The sequence below is a fragment of the Chinchilla lanigera genome, unplaced genomic scaffold, assembly GCF_000276665.1.
Source record: "Chinchilla lanigera isolate Chin_1 unplaced genomic scaffold, ChiLan1.0 scaffold00005, whole genome shotgun sequence".
Lineage (NCBI taxonomy): Eukaryota > Metazoa > Chordata > Mammalia > Rodentia > Chinchillidae > Chinchilla > Chinchilla lanigera.
In genome coordinates, this window is record NW_004955406.1 from 38805839 (window position 1) to 38821905 (window position 16067).

Here is a 16067-nt window from a genome sequence, read left to right on the forward strand (position 1 = left end):
TATAATAAATAAAGCCGGGCGTGGTGGTGCACGCTTGCAATCCCAGCACTAGGGAGGCTGAGACAGGAGGATCGTTTCCGAGTTCCAGGCCAGCCTGGGCTACAAAGTGAGCTCAAGGCCAACCTGAACTGCATATGGAAACCCTGTCTCAAAAAGACGAAAAAATTTTAAAAAATAATAAATAAAGCACACATAATAGAAAGTTGTCTTTCTTTTAGCTTCACAGTCAAGTCATATTTTATATATCCCTGTTACAAGGGAAAAAGAAGAGCCAGGCATGGTGGCGCACACCTTTAATCCCAGCATTTGGAAAAAAATAAAAATAAAATAAAATAAAAATGAAAATAAAAAAATCCCAGCACTCGGGAGGCTGAGGCAGTAGGATCGTTGCAAATTCGAGACCAGCCTGGGCTACAAAATGAGCTCAAAGCCAGCCTGAACTACACAGTGAGAGCCTGTCTCAAAAAGACACATATTTAAAAAAACACAAAACAACAACGAAAAAAGAAATAAACAATCACAGTGATCACTGTGGCCTCAAACATTTGGAATATGGCTTGCTGGGTGTGGTGGCACATGCCTGAAATTCCAGCATGGAGAGGCTGAGGCAGACCATCAGATACCAAGTTCAAGGCCAGCCTGAGCAACTTAGCTGGAGCCTGTTTCAAAATAAAAACAATTTTTCCCCCCCTCCGGTACCAGAACCGAACTCGACCTTGCGCTTGCCAGGCAGGCGCTTTTGCCGCTGAGCTAAATCCCCAGTCCCTCAAAATAAAATTCTGAGGGCTGGAGATAGAACACTTCTCTAGCATGTGCATGGCTCTAGCTTTGATCCCAAGCTTGCAAAAAGAAAAATTAATGCTTTTCCTGGCTCCATCAACACTAGTTGCATATAAATGTGAAAATGGTTTTAAGATGGAATTTAAATGTTTATCTGCCTTCATAGAACAGTGCTGTGGATATATTAATAAATGCTGTTGACAAGCAATTCTAATTTAAAAAGTTAATTTTAAATGTCTCTATAAAAGTATAAAGTCAAAACTTCTGACAAATTTTTGCCAATTAAAGTTTGGTGACCAAACTTTAAAAAACAAAGTGAACAGGTTATCCTGGGCACGGTGGTGCACACCTGTAATCCCAGCAACTCGGAGGCTGAGGCAGGAGGCTCACCACCAGTTTGAGGCCAGCCAGGACTACATACAGCAAGTCCAAGGTCAGCATTGTGAGACCTTGTCTCAAAAAACAAAACAAGACAAGTTAGTAAATAAAACTCATCATCCTCTTGTATTTAGAAATATGCATAAATATATCAAATGATTTATACTGTCACATAGGATTTATCCTAATTGATACAAAAACTGCACAGCTTTAATGTTTAAATCCTTCTCTAGCCAACAGGAAAGATTATGAAGGCCCCGAGTTCAACACCTAGTACTGCAGATGATGATAATAAATCAGTAGGTTACCCTACAAAATACCTAGTCAGATTCCTCAAAACTGTCAACAGCATAAATAAAGTCTGTGAAACCACCAGAAGCTCCTAAAAGAGACAAAACTGCCAAGCATGGGGGCATAGGCCTATAATCCCAACACTCAAGAGGTTGAGGCACAAGTGTCAATCTGAGTTCAAGGTTAACCTGGGCTACATAGTTAGTTCATAGCCCAGCTCTGGCCTACATACATAGCAAGACCTGTCTCAAGAAAACCACACTCAGGGAAACTCAGGCATGAGGATCACAGAGAGTTCAAGGCCTACCTGGGGTACAAAGTGAGTTCAAAACCAGCCTGAAGTGCATAGCGAGACCCTGTCTCAAAAAGAAAAAGGTCAAAAAGAAGAGTCGAGTGATATATGCATGCCTATAACCCTAGCTACTCAGAAGGCTGAGGCAAGAAGACTGCTGAGTTTCAGCTCAGACTGGACAACTTAGTGAGCTACTCTCTCAAAACAGAAAAACAAAAACAAAAACAAAAAAGGGCTGTGACATAGTTCAGAGGTAGAGTGACTGCCTAGAATGAGCAAGACACTGGGTTCAATCCCTAGTGTAACATACACATACAAAAGACATGGGTTTTAGTTAATTGGTAATAATTGGTTCATTAATTATAACAAATGTGTCCAAATGTGTCTATCATCATGCTAATGAAAAGAAGTAACTACAAAGGAAACAGTGATTTTTCTATAAATCTTGAACAGTCCTTTAAAATCTATTGAAAAATATCATCTGGATTGATTTTTATGTTTTACGTTCCAAACTCTTCTGACCCCACAGTGCTCAAAAAGCAAAACATATTTACTATAAACTTTTTAAAACCAGTAAAAAAAAAAAACACACAAAAATTACTAAAAAGGTCCAATTCAATATTTCAATTGTTATTAGTTATATGGTAATAGAGTTTGACCTTTAGAAAACGCTTTTCATTTTCATTTCACAGATAGTTGAAAAATGAACTTTTTATTGAATTCTGTATTGGTTCTGTAATAATCCCTTAAAAGAATGAGCACAGAGGAAAAAAAAATACAGAGTGTGGCAGAGCAGAATGTCAACTTGATGGGATTAGTGGAAAGCACTTCTAAGTAGGCCACCTGCCTTGGGGGTCTGGTTCTAGCCCTTCTTCTCTAGTACTGTTTACCTGCTCTACTTTGAAGCTGCCATAAACGAAGTGCTTTTGCTCTCCCATGCCCTTCTGTCATATTTCTGCCTTGGATCCAGCCGACCACTGACTGAATTCCCTGAAGCTATGAGTCAAATTAAAGCTCTCTTCCTTTAAACTGTAGGTGTTAGGCATTGTATCTCAGCAACAGCAAGGTGACTAATATACAGACAAACCACTTACTCATGGATCTTACATTAACTCCTGCTTTGCAGAACCAAACATCCCTTTTGTCTACTCCCACAACTCAAATTTGGGGCTTAAGACCCCCTTTAAACACTTAACAACTGAAGGCCTCAAATAGCATTAACTTATGTAGTTACATCCATCAATGTTTATCAAATTAACTTTTAAAGTCAATTACTCTTTAATGTTTCACACAGCTTTATTTTATAGATATTTTATTTCCATGAAGTCTAACTTAATAGAAATAAGCTACATTTTCATTTCTTCTGCTATTAGTTGTGGGATATTCTTTTGGTTCAAAATATATGAAGACAGGCCTGTAATCCCAGCACTGTGGGAAGCTGAGGCAGGAAGATCATAAATTCAAACCCAGTATGGGCAATTTAGCAACTTAGTGAGACTGTCTCAAAAGAAAAAAAAAAAAAAAGATAAAAGCTGGGAATATAGCTCAGTGTGAAGACTCTAGGTTCAATCCTAAGTACTGAAAAAAAGAACAAAAAAAAATGTATATGACAAAAACCTGGCCTCACACAATACTTAGTTGAAAACAGAAAGTTCTCTTGGACTTGTGAGAGGTTCTTGTGAGCCCTCCTCAGGTCTGGATTACACCTTGGAAACTGCCCTACTGGACACCCAGCGGATCACCCCTCTTACCCATCCAGGCAAAGAACCCTGTCCATGCAAATTTAAAAAGCAGCCCCTTTAAGTGTATTTTCTATTCATTCATACTGACTCCTTCACCATTTCTATAATACCAATGTATATTTTTTTCTAGTTTTTTTCAAAGAGTCTCTTTATGTAGTTCAGGCTATCTCTCAACTTACTATGTAGCCCACGTGGCCTCCAACTCACAGCAATCCTTCCTACCTCAGCCTCCCAAGTGCTGGGATTACAGACAAGTGCCACCATGGCTGGATTAACCCAATCTTCTCTAAACTCTTACCAAAAGTCCTGCAAATAAAACAATCACTTGTAGGCTGGGTGTGGTGGCTCACACCTATGGTCCCAGCACTTGGGAGGTTGAGGCAGGAGAACTGCCACAAGTTTGGGCCCAGCCTGCACTACAGTGAGTTCAAGGACAGCATGAATTACAGGGTAAGATCTTGACTCAAAACAACAACAACAACAAATAATCATTTGTGGACTTTTGATAGTTGTATTAAAAATAATAATAAGGGATAGTAAACTTTGTTAAAATTAGAGCTCTTACACTACAGGCAGGGCTGGAGAAAGCCATCAGTTTTAAAGAACTTGTTGAAAGGGCATTTTATCTTCAGAGTATTACATATTTGAGAAGTCAAAGCATTCTTTCTATGGATCATCTACTAGTAAATTAAAATATAGCCATTTATAAAGGGTCATGTCATGCCATGCCATGGTTTTTTGTTTTGTTGGTTTTTTTTTTGTTTGTTTTGCTTTGTTTTTTGTCTTGAGACAGGGTTTCACTATGCAGCTCAGGCTGGCCTTGAACTCACAGTGATCCTCCCGCCTCAGCCTTCTGAGTGCTGGAATTTTAGGCGTGTGCCACCACTTCTGGTTTAGGTATTTACTTTTTAAGTACTAGTCTCGTTAAATTCCCTTCTTAGCACTTTTGATCAAATCTGGCAATTGAGCTGGGGAATGCTACAGCAGTAGAATGGTGCCTAGCACGTGAAGGCCATGGGTTCAATCCCTAGCACCAGGGAGAGGCGGGGGAGGGAGAGAGAGATACAATAATCTGCATTTGTAGGTCCTCTAAACACCTTAAATTTGTGCCAAAACCAGAAGAAAATATAAAATGGTCCTTTCATGAACCTTACTTCCCAACCCTCAAACAAATAAAAGTTTCCTGACAGGTCACTTCATAAGAACTAGAAAACTATCATTTTGTTTATAAATAACAGAATAAGGGAGCTAGCTAAAGAGATCACATAGATACTTTTTTGTTCTCTCAGTATTCCCCCTAAAGAAGTCTACTAAAATTACCTACTGGAAGAATTCACACAGATGCTGGCATAGGTACCCTCAAAGTCTTTTTATCAGGCCTATAATGAAATGTCCTTTTAAAATTTTAACAAGAGGGCTGGGGCCTGCAATCCTAGCACTCAAGAGGCTGAGGCAGGAGGATTGCTGTGAGTTGGAAGCCAGCCTGGGTTCAAGGATAGCCTGAACTACACAGCAAGACCCTGTGTCAAAAACAAACAAACAAAACAAAAAACAATTCACCAAGAGAATGCTAAGAAGGCTAATTGAATTTCTAGAACAAATCACCTTTCAACTAAGTGGGCTGCTATCATGTTGTGGTCTAATGAAAAGTGAGCAGGAAAAAAAATTTTAAAAGGTGAACAGGAACCATTATTTCTTTTAGGTCACTGAATGGAACCAAAAGAAATCTCAGATCCTTCTCCCCCTACTGCAATTATAAGCGGTGCATGTATCACCTCAATATGCTTGCACCAAACCATGTTACAATCAAGTAGCTATATATCGTCACAGTTTTCTCCAAAAGAAGTTATTTTTTTTTTGAGAAGTTATTTAATAATTAGTTTTGATCTGTTTTCTTCCATACCTAGGATACTAATGAAGAAAAAACAATGTCTGGCAGAAAACTGAAGCTGTCAAGGTTAAGAAAAGACCAAAAAAGATTCCAAAAATGATTTGTTTTCAAAGAGGGAATGGTTTAGGAAAGAGGTCGGACTCTGCCCCCTTAACTTATCCTAAGCAATACTCAAACCTATCTGGACACCAAGGGCAGGGAAAGTTAAACACCCCACACCCTAACTTTAAGGCCTCATTAGACTACTGATACATGGTCTACCTTTGGTCCTTTATGGACTAGACATTCCTGGGGATTCAAAGTCAGGGTCAGGAAAGGAATAGCAATGAAACTAGAAATCAGGTTGAACCCAAGTGGAGATACTAACAAATTATAAAATCTTTATTGTGCAGATGTTCCCATCTAAAGACACTTTGCAATTCTATTTAAAATGAAAGGAAAGGCAAGGATGTGTGTAACTCACACCTGTAATGCCAGCACTCTGGGAGACTGAGGCTGGAAAACTGAAAGTTCTAAAATTCAAATCCAGCCTCAGGAATTTAGCAAGCTCTGCCTCAAAAATAAATATATATACATTTTTTACAACAGGCTGGGGATGTAGCTCAGCACAAAAGCTCTCTGTTCAATCCCAACTATTGTAAAAAAAAAAAAAAAGTAGGGGCTGGGGATTTAGCTCAGTGGCACAGTGCCTGCCTGGCAAGTGCAAGGTCGTGAGTTCGATTCTGGGTACCGGAATAACAAACAAACAAACTAAAAAAGTAAACTTTTAAATAAAAGGAGAATAGCCATGTATTTCTCTAGATACAAATACTTAACAGCTATTTTGCCCTGCTACAATTAAGACATACCAACTGGGGGCTGGGGATTTAGCTCAGTGGCAAAGCGCCTGCCTGGCAAGCGCAAGGTCGTGAGTTTGGTTCCCGGTACCGGAGAAAAACCAAAAAAAAAAAGACATACCAACTGAGTCTGACACAGCAGCACCACCCTGACAGTGGCCCACACCTATAATCTTAGCTACTCAGGAGAGTGAGGCAAGATTGTAAGTTTGAGGCCAGCCTGGCCAATTTAGCAATATCATGTCTCAAAATCTAAATAAAAAAGGATACTTTGGGAGGCTGAGGCAGGAGGATTACCAGCTCAGGTAACAGTGATCCCCTGTGTCTCAAAATTAAAAAAATATTTAAAAAGATGGGGACATACAGTAGCTAGAGCTCAGTGGTATAGCACTGTTATGGCTTATATCTAGATGTTCCCCAAAGCCTCATGCAATCACAGGTGGGGCTTTTCAGAGGTAGCTGGAACTAGGGTGTTGTAATGCTAGGATTAAAGGTGTGATGCTGGGATTAAGGGTGTGTGATTACTAAATTACTACTCTGATTGGTTTAGCATAGTTCTGATGTAGATAATGGGAAGCCAACCCTGGATGTGGATAGTACCACTCAAAAGGTGAGTAGCCTAAAAGGGATAAAAGCTGATGCTGTTCTTGTTGCTTTGCTGTGTCTACCCCCTTGCCACAGACTATTTGTTCCTCTGTGATGCCCCCCTGCCATACTACCCTGGCCCAGAGGAATGGATTGCCATCAAGTACAATTTTTAAAAACCCCAAATCCACACCCTATACAAAACCTTGAAGCTGGCTTCCCACTGGAAAATCTGATGGCTGTTCTCAATTTGTCTAAAATGCATCATAATATTAGATGAGAAACTGTGAAAATGGCTGAAATACCTGAAATTTTATAGAGTGGAAGCTATACTGTGACAATTCATCATAGCCCTTTCTCATTATACACCACCTCATTCTTTGCCCCACAAATAGTCCTGAGAGAGCCTACTCTCTCCCTTTCTCCCCTCCAAGTTAAATACTGGCAAGGACAAGATGTTGCCATCTGGTTTAAATATCACCAAATGATGAGTTGGTATAACCACACAGAAAATGGGAGGATCGTGCCTTAAAGACCTTGTAATTATGTTGGTTTGATAGGGATTTGTTTTTTGTTTCTGGAATTATGTGATTAGAGTAAAATTGTAATGTTTCAGTATCTGTAGCCTATACTACACAGTAATACTTCATAAGAATACACGCTTAATAAAGAGCTCCATGCTTTAAACACACTTAAGTTTAGATCTTAGTTCTCTGAACATTACAATTTGGTCAAGTCAGTGAGACGGCAAGAATTACCTCAAGAATGCACAAAAATCTGCCTAGGCCCACACAAAGAACACAGCTATGAAGAGAAATCTTAGGCTAGGTGTCTACTCCCAACTAAAATGCCTAACATTTGAAGATTTAACACATCATATATAAATTAAAATTGGGGAGTATTTTAGAAAGCATTATTATTAAATTATTTGATTCAAGACACACACAATAGCCACATCAAAGTAACACCAGAAGCATAGTATATATGGGTCCATCGAAGAGGTAACTGCCAGGGATATAGCTCAGTGGCACATGCCTGCCCTGCAAGCATGAGGGTCCTGAATTTGAGTCCCAGATAATGTCACCAGGTCCAATGACAGAAGGTGTATTTCAGCTAGGCGTGGTGGCACATGCCTGTAATCCTAGTACTCAGAGGCTGAAGCAGGAGTATTGCTGCCAACTTTGAGGCCACTCTGAACTACACAGTGAGAAGCTGTCTCACAAAAAAAAAAAAAAAAAAAAGTACAGAAGATGTATTTGAACAAAAAATTTGAGGAATTCAAATCTGCATAATTATGTAAGGGAACCGGGTATGGTGATGCACACCTGTAATCCCAGCACTCCAGAGGCTCAGGCAGGAGGATCACCACGAGTTCAAGGCCAGCCTGAACTATATAGGGAGACCCTATCTCAAGGAAAAAAAGAAAAAAAAAAAAATACACACACACACATATACATACACATATATATGTTACTCATTAGCTTTATTTTTAAAAGTTTGTCTCATTAGTAAAGCATAAAATATACTCTGGCTCTGTACTTATGCTAGGGCCTCATGCCTGCTGCATGCCTAATACCCACCTCCTTTGTGAAATTTTCCTTTGAGACAGGGTCTCACTAAAATGCCCATGATTGCTGGGCGTGATGGTTCCTTCCTGTGATCCCAGCACTTGGGAGGCTAAGGAAGGAGGACTGCTGAGAGTGTGAGGTCTGTGCTATATAATAAGTTCAAGTTCAAGGCCAGCTTGAACTGCATGGCAAGACCCAGTCTCAAAAAAACAACAACAAATTGTGTGTGTGTGTGTGTGTGTGTGTGTGTGTGTGTATAATATATATATTGCCCTTTCATTTGTCTGGCTTCTACAACATTAAGTCATCTCAAACGAAGGGAAATGAAAATAACTACGAATATTTCTTAACTCAAATCTCACCAAATACAAACTCCTGCTATGCATGCTCCACAAGACACACATACACCTGTGAATGTTCTGAAATAATCCGTAATATATCTACCAGAAAAAAAATGAGTCTTCACCTAAGATAATAGAGGGATAACATTTTATATATTCTAGTTTTGATGCTGGGCTTTTGCCTTTTCAAGTTTTACTTTTTTATAACTCCCTTCAATTTTAAGGAAAATGGAGGATATATACTTGGCACTAACCTTTGTTTCACTAAATATGTACCCAGACTCTTTAGTAATGGAAAAATGTAGCTTTAAGATTTAAGCTCCTTGCAATCCATCGATTAATTAATCTAGACAGCAGCCCTAGGTCAGTGTCAGATCCCTTTATAGCAAATGAGAACGCATATACTGTAGTAAACCGACTTTGTCCAAGGTCATGATGGAATTGAATTCAAAAATCTATCCATCTGTTTTTTAAAAATCTAGAAATGCCTGTCCTCTCTTACATAATAAAAGAATGGCTTTTTAAGAAGTAATAGAAAAAAAAAAAAAAGGATACAGTCCTTAAATTTTACAACATTTTGTAAGAGATTACACCGAATGAAATGGAAGCAACAGGTTCTAAAAGATTACTCATTATGTGATCTGCTTGGATGCACCTTCTACCTAAGAAATGAAATTATTTCAGAAAGGAGAAGGAGACCTTAGATGTTAAGAGATTATAGGTAGAAAATATTTTTTAAGAAGCTGATTTTTAAATTGCCCAATTTAAAGAAAATACTTGAGGGCTGAATGAACTACATACCTCAGTGCCTGCTTACCATGTGCAAGGCTCTGGGCTTGCTCTCTAGCACGTACACTCATAGGTTTGATACCATGTAAATGTTAATTAGCAACTCTGCTGAAACAGAAACTGCATCAATGTTGAAAGTCAAACTACCATGCTGCACAGGAAAGTAAACCTAACAACCTAATCACCAACTCACTGGACTCCTAATTATCATTTCCCTAACACTCCTTTGTCAGGGATTTCATTCTGTTTCTTGCTTACTGCTGATCCCAACTCTGTTCTGTCAGGCTAAACATCCACTCTGACCAGAAGGCCTCTTCCTGAGAGAGAAAAGCTGAGATAAAATCTGGCCAACACAAAAATGGACAGAGAGTAGAATGATGCTGGTATGAAATGCACTCCACCAATTCCCCAATTCCACCTTTGAAGATGGCCAAGTTTCTCACAGGTTCAAAACGTGTAACAAAGCAACAAAGCCATCGGCTAACTGAGAAATACAGGGGCTCAGCAGCACAGCACCTGCCTGGCAAGCACAGGGTCATGAGTTTCATCCCCAGTATCGGAAGAAAAAAAAATAAAAAATAAAATAAAAATTTTTAAAAAGCTGAGAAATACAATCCCCACACTAACTGGGGAAAGTGACCACCACTCACTGAAGGCTAGCAATCTCCCTCTGAATTGCTCAAATGTCACCTAAAACCTGAAGAGGACAAAACTAAAGCAAGCTGTTGACAGCAACTGAAAATCCCTCAACTCCAATGATGTTCTCTTTGCTCATATCAAACAGCTAGACTGTTCTAGACATTTGTATATGCTTGAAATTTTTGTAGTAAAAATTTTTAAATTTATACCCCAGTAGTTATGTCTGTAGTAGAACCAAGTCAGTCAGTCTTTAAATAAAAAAAAGCTTAAGTGATTTTTTAAAAATACGAATTTTTAAAAACAGGTTAACACTAAAGCAGTTTGTAAAGATATATGGCAACGGTACTATAGGAGGAATAGTCTACAATTAGATTTGAATATTTAATCAAATGAGGTGGAGGGAATTCTAATCCCAGTTATTCTGAAACTGAGGCAAGAGGATCACCTGACCCTAGGAGTTCAAGGTCAGCCTGGCCGTAATAGCAAGACCTCATCTCTGAAGAATAAAGAAGAGGAGGAGGAGAAGAGAAGGAGGAAGAGGAAAAAGAAAAAGAGAAGGAGAAGGAGAAGGATGAGGAGGAACAGGAGGAGGAGGAGGAGAAGGATCTGTGTTTAAACCACCATGGAGGAGAAATGGACTTGAAAGAATGCATTTAGTCAAATTCCAAATTTTTTCCAAATATCTTACAATTGTAGAACTAAAATGTCTCACTCTCTTAGAGTAAGCTTTTCTTCATTAGTCTGGTCTACTTGAAAAACTTGGATGAAAGAAGCAAATACACCATCATAGAACTCATCTACTAGTTGATGGCAAAACAAAACATTTTGGAAGAATTTCTGGAGGTATACAGAGATGTGTATTTTCTCTTTAATACAACTCTAGTACACAGCAGTTAATACTTAAGAAGTCTTTACTGGGAACTAGGAGAGATGGTGCACGCCTGTAACCCCAGCACTTGGGAAACTGAGGCCAGCTTGGACTACACAGCAAGTTACAAGGTCAGTGTGAGCTACATAGTGAGAGAGACTGTCTCAAAAAAAAAAAAAAACCAAACACAAATATTCATATTAGGTTGTATACAACTTTCGTATCTAAAACAAGATTTTCACAATCTAGGTTTTCAAAATTCAGTTATTGGTTCTTCCAACTTTAAAAAAAATCAAAAGTTAGTGGCAGTAGCCAGGCAGGTACCTTTTCCAAGATATCACCCATCCACACCACCTACCCACTCACCCCAAAGGATTCATCGTTATGCTTTGATGACTCCACTTCAAGAAACCCATGTTTAACAGAAATTTCAAAAAACAGCCTCGCAATTCCTAACATTAGTTCCACTTAATTTTTTATTTTTCTTGTCTTTTTGAGACAGGGTCTCACTACACAGTTCGGGATGGCTTTGAGCTCACTTTGTAGCCCAGGCTGGTCTCAAATTCACAATGATCCTCCTGCTTCAGCCTCCCTGAGTGCTGGGATTACAGGCATGTGCCACTATACCTGGCTTAGTTCCACCTAATTAAAAAGAATTTTTTTGCAGATAGCAATAATCTTCACCTCACACAAGCACGTAAGCATCATCTACGGAGGATACCTAATTACTATGGAAAAAGAAAAAAACCATACAACTTCAACACAAAACAAATGGACTAAACCAGGTATGGTGGCTCACGCCTGTAAATCCCAGCACTTGGGAGGCTGAGGCAGGAGGATCCTTGCAAGTTCAAGACCAGCCTGGGCTACAAAGTGAGCTCAAGGCCAGCCTGAACTGCATAGCAAGACCCTGTCTCAAAAAGACAGGAAAAAAAAATACTGCTCAAAGACAAAGGACAGAGCTTGGTATGTTAGTGGTTTTTCAAACCTGGCAATGGCATTTGGAAAGCACACACAAGTAGCCTTCCAGGAGTCCAAAGGTAGCAGGAATCTACTTAGGACTTTTCATTTGGGGGCACAGGTTCTCTCTTATCTTTTTCTCTAGCCATCCTTCATGTGGACCAATTAAGAAAATCACAACAGGTTACAAAAGTGTACAAAAAGATACTATTTCAACACATACACCAATTTTTGAAAAGTCAAGAAGTTTACAATGTTTATTTACCTTTTTCTAAAAGAAATTTCCTCACTGATAGGTTTCTGTCTATTGAAATATCCCAAACATCATGGGCTTTGTTACTATTCTCCACATCATCACTAAACTATCAACCAAAAAAAAGGGATCTTCATTTTTTTAAAAAAAATTGGTTTCTAAGTCAAGTCATTCAAACTCTGGCTTTGAGTGTGTTGACTAAAGCTATTTTTCAAAAACACTGTTATTTATAACACTTTACTATATTAATATTTTCCTCTTTAAAAAAGTTTTATACCACTTGTTTATTTTTTGAGACAGTATCTCACTATGTAGCTTAGGCTGGCTTGAACTCACTATGTAGCACAGGCAGGCCTGGAACTCAGGGCAATCCTCCCGTCTCAGCCTACTGAGTACTGCAATTACAAGTAAGTCCTGGGAATTACAGGCATGAGCCATCACACCTGGCTGTAACTGCTTTTAAAGACAAATTTAAGACTATACGGCCTAGGAAAAAGGGTGATAGGAGTTTAGATTTAATCCTGCAATTCTAGGTCATAGTGCCTGCCTTAAACAGAATAAAAATATCATTTGTTACAGTCTTTGAATAGGTTTTTGCCTCGACAGCTTTGTTTTGTTTTGTTTATTGAGAGAGTCTCGGAGCTGGGGATTTAGCTCAGTGGCACAGCGCCTGCCTGGCAAGCATGAGGTGGTAAATTCGATTCCCAGTACCAGAAAAAAAAAACAAAAAAAAAGAGAGAGAGAGAGTCTGGCTGTGCTGTTCAGGCAGGCCTTGAACTCACTATGTAGCCCAGGCTGGCCTTAAACTCAAGTGATCCTCCTGCCTCAGCCTCCTGAGTGCTGGGATTACAGGCTTGCACCACCACGCCCAGCCTGGTTTTTACCTGGATTTACCAGTAGTAAACTAGGCACAATATATCATCTCGCTGTTAACTCTTAGTGAGTTAATCAATAAAATTAACAGACCTTTAGAATGGAATGTGATACTGTGAATACAGGAGTCAGCAAAAGAATCTTGTCCCCACTTCTATTGGAAACATTTTTATAAAATAAGATTTTAAACATGTGGCTGGATGTGGTGGCATAAATCTGTAATCCCAGCACTCAAGAGGCTGAGGCAGGAGAATTGCCTGGAATTCAGTAAGTTCAAGGCCAGCAGTAAGTTCAAGGAACACAGTAAGTTCAAGGAACACAGTAAGTTCAAGGAACACAGTAAGTTCAAGGCCAGCATGAACTACATAGTGAGACCCTGTCTCAAAAAAACACACATAGGTAAGAAAAACCAGTGGGGAGAATCTCAGTGGTACAGCGTTTGATATCATAAATGAGGCCCTGGATTCAATCCCCAACACCATCACCACCAAAACAAACAATTAACAAAAACATAGAGAAAGGGTGAGACCAAAGTCAAACCCAAAATTAGTGAAATGAGAGGCTGGAATCGGCATAAGTAGGCTCCAAGTCATTAACACTTCTACCATAAAAGGAAACGTATATTTAAATTCCCCCTTATTCTCTAAGAATGGAACCAATAGATTCACCCAAAGATGCTAATTGTATTGAAACAAAGCAGCTTTATACTTTGCCTATAAAGATGAAAGGATCAAACTAGTAACCACAGGAAGTAAAGCTGAAAAAAAGGTTTATTAGCGGGGCATGGTAGTGTACGCCTATACTCCCAGCACTTGGGAGGCTGAGACAGGAGGATCCCTGCAAGGCAAGGCTGAGCTACATAGTAAGTTCAAGGCCAGCCTGGACTACATACTGAGACCCTGTCTCAAAAAAACAAAAACACAACCAAACAAAAATGTCTACTATGCCATCTGGGGTTTGATTTAAATCTCTCACTTTTGGACACTGCCAAAGAAATCTGTTTAATCTTCCTAGCTACCACCAAACGTTTGATGTTTGGAAGCAGCATAAAAGTTATTAAAGCCACCAAATACAGATACCTCTATGAAACTTGGGGAATTCAAAAAGTATTTACTAAGCAGCCAACTATTTTTTTGCCTAGAAGTTACATACCCCTGAAATTAAATTAACCATCTCCAAATACCACGAAGTGACATGGAAGATATCATTTGTCCTTAAAGACAACTAAGCATGTGAAGGAGGAAATTAACATTTGCATTTTAAAGATGACAAACTCAGAAACCAGATTAATTGTAAATGTAAAAAGTCTCAGCTTTAAAAAAAAAGCCTGGTTATCTTATATACTTGATATGATTTGAAACAAAGTTTTATTTCTCTCCTTGAACTCTACTTCAATACATCTGCTTTCATTTAGGCTTTTCATACTATTTACCCTACTATATTTTCATAAACTCTTGTGCTCCCATAATACAAAGTAATGCCAACAGCCAGCATCCTAAACCAAGCAGACTTACTCAGAAAGCACCTATAAACTGAGACTAAGTATCATTAAAGATAAAGAGGTAAGAACGAGAAAGATATGCTTTATAATTCTCTTACCTCCTAACCAGTAAAATACCAAAAGCCCATTCCTCCATTTAATATAGCCCAGTGGTATTCCAAAAACTCAACAAAAATCACGCAAGAAACACAAGCACGTAAAGAGATCACCATAAAAAAATATTTCGGTGGAAAGGTTTGTTTTGTTTTGTTTGGTTTTGCTGCTATTTTTCAACTATATGAAACCACTTGTTCACAGTAAGCTTTCCTAAAACAAAACAGTTTCTAAAACAAAGACTGTTTACATCTTAAGAAGCCTTTGTTTCAAAAAGACCCCCCTCTTCAAGAGCTACAACTTCTTGAAAGATCTCCCTTTTAGTGGTTATATCAATAGCAAGTACCCCTAAACTCTTTCCATTTGGCACAGTAGTTTGTTAAACAAAGGAGGAAGCAAGCCCCCTCTACACAAAGGAGGTCTCCAAAACAGAGCCTTGGTCATGTTTGTAGATTATTTGTTCCTCTCTACCCCTTCCTCAAGCTGAAGTATAAAGTATTCTCAATACAAAATGGTGGCCATCATGTCTGTCTGATATTCAGAGTGGGAAAAGAAAAACAATCGCACATTTTGCAGAGTGCAAAATATGCTAGTCTAAATGAGGAAATGAGTAGCCAAACCTAACCACAGCAACACTACCTTTTTGTGAAAAGAGGTCTAGGAAAAGCAAACAAGATAAAGGAATTTACCCTAGCCCTAAGTATACCACAATACCAACATGGAGGACAACTCCCAAGAACCTAACTCCTCATATTTTGGTTACTAACAACTTACTCAAATTTGCCTAATTTCTGAGTAAGTTCCCATGAACGCAAATGTCCAATATTCATATTAGACTTTCCTAACATCTTACAGAAAGCTAAACGGCTAAATGTTTGAAACAACCAATTCTTCGAGAATTAAAACCTTGGCTCTGCGCAGCCCCGGGTCTAACTTCTGCAGGCCTCTACACTCTAAAAGCCATGTAGCGTACTGCTCTGCAAGCAACAATAACCAAGCCTGTTCACCGTACCAGAAAAAAAGGGACCTATTTTCAAAACATTTCCCCTCCACAAGCCGGCCACTTCTTTCATCTCCTGTTTGCCAACTTGTCCAAGAAAAACTCCAGCGCGGTGCCTTGTTTTTAATTGCGGGGCAGGAGGAGGGGAGGGAGGGGACGCAGGACTTGCTCGGGGACGCTCCTTCCGCACAGCCTCCCCGAGCGGGTGATAAGCGAACCCCCGCAACTCCAGAGATCATTACAAAGAGCAAGTTGAAGGGGAAGGGGTGGGGTGGGGGTGGGGTCCGCAGCGCGGGGAGGGGAGGCAGGCGGTTAAACCTCCTCCAACCGCCCCAGCCCGTCCAACCGCTGTTCCGGCCCACTCGGACCCGGACCACCCGTGGGTGG

At 39.4% G+C, this 16067-nt stretch overlaps 1 protein-coding gene across 1 annotated transcript in view; it reads right to left on the reverse strand.

The window, feature by feature from the left end:
• The window catches only part of Kdm5b (lysine (K)-specific demethylase 5B), a 67875-nt gene that overhangs the window by 50619 nt on the left and 1189 nt on the right, over positions 1–16067 (reverse strand). The gene's annotated exons all lie outside the window — the stretch shown is intronic.